This window comes from Bufo gargarizans, chromosome 6 (genome assembly GCF_014858855.1).
Source record: "Bufo gargarizans isolate SCDJY-AF-19 chromosome 6, ASM1485885v1, whole genome shotgun sequence".
NCBI classification, from domain to species: Eukaryota; Metazoa; Chordata; class Amphibia; order Anura; family Bufonidae; genus Bufo; species Bufo gargarizans.
Window position 1 is genome coordinate 13,772,426 of NC_058085.1, and position 8,004 is coordinate 13,780,429.

An 8,004-nucleotide genomic window follows, 5' to 3' on the forward strand; every position below is an offset into this window, starting at 1 on the left:
TGCAGTCACTGTACTATAGCCCCGCCCCGCCCCTCCAGTGCTGCAATATTCAAATATAAAATGTCTTATTCAATTAAAAGTGATTACACATGCCCCCTCTCTCCTATTAGTACCGTACATCCTAACAGCTTCAGTCAGTAGAATGCCGGCAGGCCGGGCGGGCGGGCGGGCGGCGGCGTAACTCCCTGATGTCACGGGAGGCCGGGCGGCGCAGGCAAGTGACGTCAGTGAGTGATGCGCCAGACGCCCTGCCTGCCTGCGTTCTACAGAAGGTGTTAGGATATACGGTACTATTAGGAGTGGGGGGCATGTGTAATCACTTTTAATTGAATAAGACATTTTATATTTGCATACTGGAGCGGCGGGGGGGGGGGGAACTGTGGATGACAGTTTTATGAGTAACATCCGTGGATGGCACTGTTATGGGCTGGGGGGGTCTGTGGATGGCACATATATAACAGTGCCACCCACAGATCCCCCCCTCTAACAGTGCCACCCACAGATCCCCCTGTAACAGTGCAAGCCACAGATCCCCCCATAACAGTGCAAGCCACAGATCCCCCCATAACAGTGTCCATCACAGATCCCCCCCATAACAGTGTCCGTCATCCACAGATCCTCCCATAACAGTGTCAGTCATCCACAGATCCCCCCCATAACAGTGTCAGTCATCCACAGATCCCCCCCATAACAGTGTCAGTCATCCACAGATCCCCCCATAACAGTGTCAGTCATCCACAGATCCCCCATAACAGTGTCCATCACAGATCCCCCCCATAACAGTGTCCGTCATCCACAGATCCCCCCCATAACAGTGTCAGTCATCCACAGATCCCCCCCATAACAGTGTCAGTCATCCACAGATCCCCCCCATAACAGTGTCAGTCATCCACAGATCCCCCCATAACAGTGTCAGTCATCCACAGATCCCCCATAACAGTGTCCGTCATCCACAGATCCCCCATAACAGTGTCCTTCACAGACCACTATTAGTTCCAAAACCACCAAAAGCACACCTTTGGTCAAAAACCTAGGTGCGTCTTATGGGCAGGTGCGTCTTATAGGGCGAAAAATACAGTACAATACAAACATTTAACCTGATCTATAAAAATCTTTGGGCAATCCATCTTTTCCAATACTTGAAATAAGAAACAATGTGAAACTATCATAGGCTTTCTCAAAATCCAATGATACTACAGCCATTTTTTTATTTCTATCAACGCAATCCCATAAAATGTCCCTTATTAAAATCAAAGAATCCACAATCTTCCTACCTGGCACCGCGCATGATTGATCACACTCAATTACAGAAGCTATCACTCTTTTTAGTCTATTTGCCAACACTTTCGCATAAATTTTATAGTCTGTGTTTAATAAGGTTATTGGCCTCCAATTCTTAATTTAACCCTTCTCACCTTTTTTATATAATAGAACATTTACTCCTTCAAGCCAAGTCTTGGGAACCATCCTTAAAGATAAAACCTTTCAAACAACATTACTAAAATCATCAGCTATTAAACACCAAAAGGTTTTATAAAACTCTATTGGAATACCATCCAAACCAGGTGTTTTCAGATTCGCAAAGCTTTTAATAGTGTCAAGAATTTCCTCTTTTTCCACTCCCTTAGATAAACTATTTTTTTCCTCTGTATTGAACTTTTTTTTCTACAGAACTCACACAAGGACTTCTCACTCTCTTTCTTTTCAAATAAATTTCCATAAAACTCTTCTACTTTCTCCAATTTCTTCTCTAAAACCATTTCCCCCTCTAAAATATCAATACAATCTTTTTTTCCCCAAATTTTTTTAAAGAAAAAATGTGAACATTTTTCATCATTTTCAAGTCTTTACCCTTGCATTAAAAATAATTTCTTTACCTCTCTCATTTAAAGCTCTTTTTATCTCACCTTTAACAAGCTCAATATCCTCATCAAAATCCAACCCACTTTTTTTAAACACATAAAAACTTTGCAAACAACCATTTAAAAGCGAATATAACTTTATTTTTTCCACTGCTTTTTCCTTACCAACTTTCTTAAAGAACACTCTTATCTGTTTCTTCACAAACTCCCACCAATCTAAAATATTGCCATACAAATCTTTCTTTAAAACCAAATTCCTATAAAACCTACAAAACCTGTTCCTAAACTCTTTCTTCCAACAAAGTTACATTTAATTTCCAGTGTGTCGATTTTTTGCATTCCCTTTCACCCACATTTAGAATACATTTTATTAAATTATGATCGGAGAAACAGCATGTGTCTGATTTAAAACTCTTAGACTCAAACTGATCTGAGACAAAAAAATAATTAATTCTGGATTCAAAATTCCTACTTCTCCACGTAGTCTCCTCCTCTTTTTCCCTTCCGCAAACATCCCATACATACTTCCAAAACTTAAAATCCCTTTTAAAACCGTAACTGAACTATCTATCCTATTTAAATGACAATTAAAATCCCCACCGATAATTATAGGATCACTACCAGAAATAAATAATTGTAATACTTCGAACAACTCTCTTATCTTATTTTTCTCCGGATAGGCGTACACGCAAAAACACTTTATTTTCAAACTATTTCTTTTAACTACCACCATAAGAGTTCTTCCTGGATAGATATCTTCCAAACTTTCTATTTCCCATTCTCTTTTGCACAAAAAACCAACTCCATCATTTTTGTTCTCATTACCACCTGAAAACACCACATTACCATTCCAATCTTTTTTCAAATATTCATAGTCAACCTTTCTCTTTATGTTACATTATTGCAAAAAAATAAAATCCAAATCTTCATTCTCTAGATATTCATAAAGTGCAGTATGTTTATAATTTTTGTTTAAACCTTGAACATTAAAGGAAGCACACTTCACCATTAGCCTACACCTAATGTAGGGCTAACTCCCCCGCCCTTATCTGATTGAACTTCTTTATCCAATTAAATTCCTCCAGAGTCATCAGAACTAGATGACATAGAACCCAGCACATCCACAGCTCTTATTTTTTCTGCTGTTCCAGTTTCATCCTCATCACAGTCATTTTCACATAGACCTCTCTTTAAACTTTTCACCTCCATCTCCATTAAACCTTGCCCACACGGAAGGCTACTATCCACACTACTGCTTGCATTAGGTTGACTTTCATTAAGTTTATTTACCTCCTTTTCCAGAGCTGAAAAAGCCTCCACTTGAGGAGCATCCTCTTCTTGTGGTCCTGCTACCTCTGTTATCACTAACTCCTTTTCTTTCACTTTTTTTCTCTTTTCCCTTTTTCACCTACGGATTTTCCCCTTACTTTCCCTATCTCAGTATTCCTCTCTTCTTTATCCCTAGCACTTTTCATTGCTACTTCCTCCCTCATTTTTCCCATCAATTCTCCTTCCACCACTTTTTCCTCTCTTCTCACCCCTGCCTCCATTTCATCATCACCATCTTCACTTCTTAAAGGGGGGAAATCTTCCTCATTTTCATTATTATCTTGATATCCACCGTTTCTTTTTGGACATTGGTCTTCCTGATGGACATCAAAAGTACACAATTTACATCTTTTACAATCCGCATCGCCGTGACCATATTTCCTGCAACTCTTGCAGTACTTAGGCATCCCAGAAAAAAACAAGTACTTACGGCATCTATTTATAAAAATGATTGGAGGTGGTCTAGCCACTCCTCCCTCTTCATTAGGGTCTTTCTTAAAAGTTACTACATACACTCTCTTCCCATTCCAAACACCGAAATTAGTTCTTCCATAACTCTTAAAGATTACCTTCTCACAGTATTGATATAAAAAACGTGTAACTTCCTGTTCAGATATAAATGGACTGTACATTTGTACAGTTAACAACTTAGTCTGGTACTGAAATAAAGGTACCACTTTAATACCTTTAATGACATCATTCCCTCTATTCCTCTCATAGAGGGCAAAGGTCTTTTCACAAAGATCCAAACTAACCAAAGATACATCATATATCCCTCTTGAAAAAAAACTCTGCACACAAAAATAATGTTCCTTCTCCAGCTGGAAAATCGGGCATAGAATATTTCGGTAAATAAAAGATAAGTCTTTACCTTGGCGATATTCTGCTGCCATGAAAAACCGAATGGTATCCTTTAAACCATACTTTTCGGAAAAGAAATCCGGACGTGATCCGTCCCTCGGATTCCTCCTGTCGCCTCCTTCAAATTCCATCTCATCGACCTCACTCTTTTCTCCAAGATAAAACAGCTCGGAACGAGGCGCGATCGCCTCCGCCCAGTCGACGGATCCCGCAGTCCAAAGATTCCTCCACGATCCTTCGGTCCCGACGTCTTGAGAAGGTGAACCACTGCTTCTTCCCACCCCCAATAGCAGCAAGCCTGAAGTACAGGCAAGGCCGAGGGTAAGAATCCACAGCAGCTCCCTTGCCCTCTGGCCTCAATCCGTCAAGATTAAAGCCAAAAGGCCGAGAAGCGATACCCGCTCGGCCTCGACAACGGGGCCGCTATTCGCCAACGCAGAGCACTTCTCAAGGAAACAACCTATAGACCCCAGCCCCAGACACACAGTCCGGGAGGCTTCTTTCTCTCACAAACCAGGGAAAACGTGCGTCCTACGCTCTGGAATCACCAGCATGCTACACTTCGTGTTTTTTAGATCTGCATAGCTCCGCCCACCACTTTTATTCACGCCATTTCTTCGCATGCAATTCCTGGTGCCAAAGCACACAAGCAGAAGAACTGATAAGGAGTGAATGGAAAGTAGTGTGAAAAAAAAAAAGGTTATGTATTGTTGATTGTGATGTCACTGCCCCATTGTTGAGTGTTCCGTCAGGGCCCTTGTGATGTCATCCACTGACCTGACCTTACTTGACCTCTGACCTGACAAGCCTCTTGTGACACGTGCAGTGTTCCGTCCATTGGCCAGACAAGGCAGGTCCAGCTGTTGCTGATACATAGGAAGTGCTGGACTACTTTTTAGCCTCCAAGTCATCCATCCAGTTCAAAAGATCCACAAGAGGGAGACACAGGCAAACAAACTTTACCCATTTACTAAAACACTAGGAAAGCTAAATTGGTTACATGAAGACAACTTGCTACAAAAGGAAGGGTCAATTCACAGGAACAACTCAGCAGCCCGCCCAAATCAAACCCAAGGTGCGTGGAGTGGAGGTCCAAACACTTCATTCAGGTGATATCCAAACACTTCATTCAGGTGATAAGCCAATTAACCCAACAATTAAGCCATCAATCTTAATTGGATTTGGGATGTGAGTGACTGGCTGGCTGGGTTGGTTGCTTGGTGCTGGAACAAACCCACACACAGCTGATGCAATTAGGAGATTGACAAGCTAGATGCAGGTATGCAGAAAGCAGCACAGCACAGCCCTCACAGAGGAGAAGCTGAAGTGCAGACACCTGAGGCAGGACACAGCAACTTTCCACTTGCCTGCTGGAGGGATGCTTGAAATCCATCTCTCAATTTCATTCTGTTTTTTTAAACTGTAATATAAAGGGTGCACCGGTCCTGGAGGTACTGCAATACCAGGTCAATGTGTGGAGTGGACAGAGCAAGCTCTTTTTCCATCTCCCTGTTTGAAAAATCCATTTAATATATGGTCCCCAGATAGGGGACGTATCAGATATTAAACTGATAAGAACAGATTTTTTTTTAAAGTTGACTACCCCAAAGGGGTATATTTTATATAACTTATTATCTCATAAAAAATTATTTTTCCAAACATAAATAGCATATATAAAATCATATAATAGGACCCCCATTCTCTTAAAAACCATTTGTTGCACATGAAAGGAGCGTTTTTCTTGTCCAATAAAAAATACTTGTACATTTTATCAAAAGTCATTTTTAAAATATTTTCTACAGAAATAACTTCATGCTTAAAACATAAAATGTTCCTGGCTGCCCAAAGAGCTGCTTTACCGCAATTGGCGATCTTCCATGCCATCGTCTTCTTGGTCCTTGAAGGGCACTCCAGACACTCCCATAAAACACACCGTCTATGGTTAAAACTTTTAGTCCAGTTATCTTCTTTATTAAGGGGAGCATTTTAGTCTATATCAATTGTGCAAAGTAGCAGTACCAGAAAAGATGAAAGACGTCCTCCTCCTCTCTGCATGCTCCCCTGGGACATTCTGTGGTGCCAATCAGTCCTCTTCGGTGCTGGAATGTCCGGCATTGAACACACTCATGAGCGCAGCTCCAGGCCAGGTCCTTCTGAGAATTAAAAAGATAATTAATATTGACCTCCTTCCATACTTGCTTACATTTTGCTTCATTAAAATTCCTTATAGGGGCCATCAACTTTTCATCGCTAATCTCTTTTAAAATTGCCTTATTATTTTTTAAGATATCAACCCTTTTCTGGCTTAATTTAAAACAAATCGTTATTTTCTCTAAAATCTGATAAGAATGTGACAGGTTAAAAGAATATGGAGAGTTTAAAACTGTTTCGAACCACCCATTCTTTCTCATAAAATGACCTGTAAAATAACGAATAAAATAAGACCAATAGTTATCTTTAAAAAGGGTATTAAGGCAAAAACTAAAATACTTTATTAAAAGAAACGCTTTAATATCCGCGAAATCCTTTCCGCCTTTGAACTTGGGAAGCATCACCGTATTCCTCTGTAACTTATCCATTTTGGAACCCCAAAAGAAATTAAAACAAGCTTTATTAAATTTTTTTAAGAATACGGTCCGATGGAGGAAACACCATGCTTAAATATAATAAAATAGGTAAAACTATCATCTTGATAATTAAAACCTTTCCCTCCATCGTCAGCTTCCTTAAGTTCCACATGCACAATTTCTTATTTACTTTTTCTGTCACCGTGTCCCAATTCCTGAGGCCATCATTAGACTCACTGAAAGAGATACCTAAAATCTTTACAGACTCAGACTCAGGAATGTCAGTGTCATTTAAAACCATATCACCAACATTTAAAACACTGCTCTTGTTAAAATTAACTTTAAAACCGGAGGTACGACAAAAATGTTCTACCTGTTTTGAAGCTTTTTGGACTGATGGGGTGTCCCTGCAAATTATCGCAACATCATCCATGTACCCCACTACTTTGGCCTCCAGTCCCCCCCCCCCCTGCCTGGCAGGGGGACTCCATGTATTTGTTTATTTTTTCGCAGCATGATTAAAAGAGGCTCAATGGTGCATATAAAAAGTAGTGGGGACAAGGGACACCCCTGCTTCACTCCCGATTTTAAAATAACATCCTGAGTCTTAAAACCATTTATTAAAATTTTACTAGTGCAATGGTCATAAAAAGCTTTTAAAGACTGTAAAAACCCTTCCGGTATACCCATTTTCTTTAAAACTTTAAAAAGGTAAAAATGAGACACTCGGTCAAAGGCCTTTACAAAATCCAAAGATAAAATGGCAACTTTCGCTTTTCTTTCATTCGTGTCATTAATAATATCTTTTAAAAGGTTTAAATTATCCCAAATACATCTCCCGGGTACCCCACAGACTTGGTTCTGGTGGATGATTTTGCTTATTATCTTCTTCATCCTGTTGGCGCATATTTTTGCCATTACCTTATAATCGCAGCATAAAAGGGTGATGGGTCTCCAATTTTTGATGTCCGTCTTATCTCCTTTCTTGTATAATAGAGACACCTCACCCTTTTTCCAGGATCCCGGGAGAGTCTTGGACCTAAAAACCTCTTTAAAAAGATAAAACAAGTCTTCTTTTAAAACGCCATAAAAGGTAATATAAAACTCAATAGGTATACCGTCAGGGCCAGGAACTTTCTCCTTCTTAAAACTCTTAATAGTTTCTAAAACTTCTTGCTCGGTAATATCCTATCATAAAAATTGTTGAGATTCACAGTCTAAAATACTTTCGATCCCTTTTAGTGAATCTGGGAGCTTATATTGCGTCTGCAGACGGGTATTTAATTTTTCATAATGCTCTCTTTTCTCTTGGGCCTTACATTTCCCTTTATTGATGAAAAAGGTTTTAATTTTAATTTTAATCATCTCCCACCATTTAACAATAG

At 39.8% G+C, this 8,004-nt stretch overlaps 1 non-coding gene across 1 annotated transcript; it reads right to left on the reverse strand.

Annotated features, from left to right (window-relative positions):
- Positions 1–5,481: 5,481 nt before the first annotated feature.
- On the reverse strand, positions 5,482–5,666 carry LOC122942657. Its single transcript, XR_006390620.1, has one exon. It is a non-coding gene; the product is annotated as a U2 spliceosomal RNA (small nuclear RNA).
- Between the last annotated feature and the right edge of the window lie 2,338 nt (positions 5,667–8,004).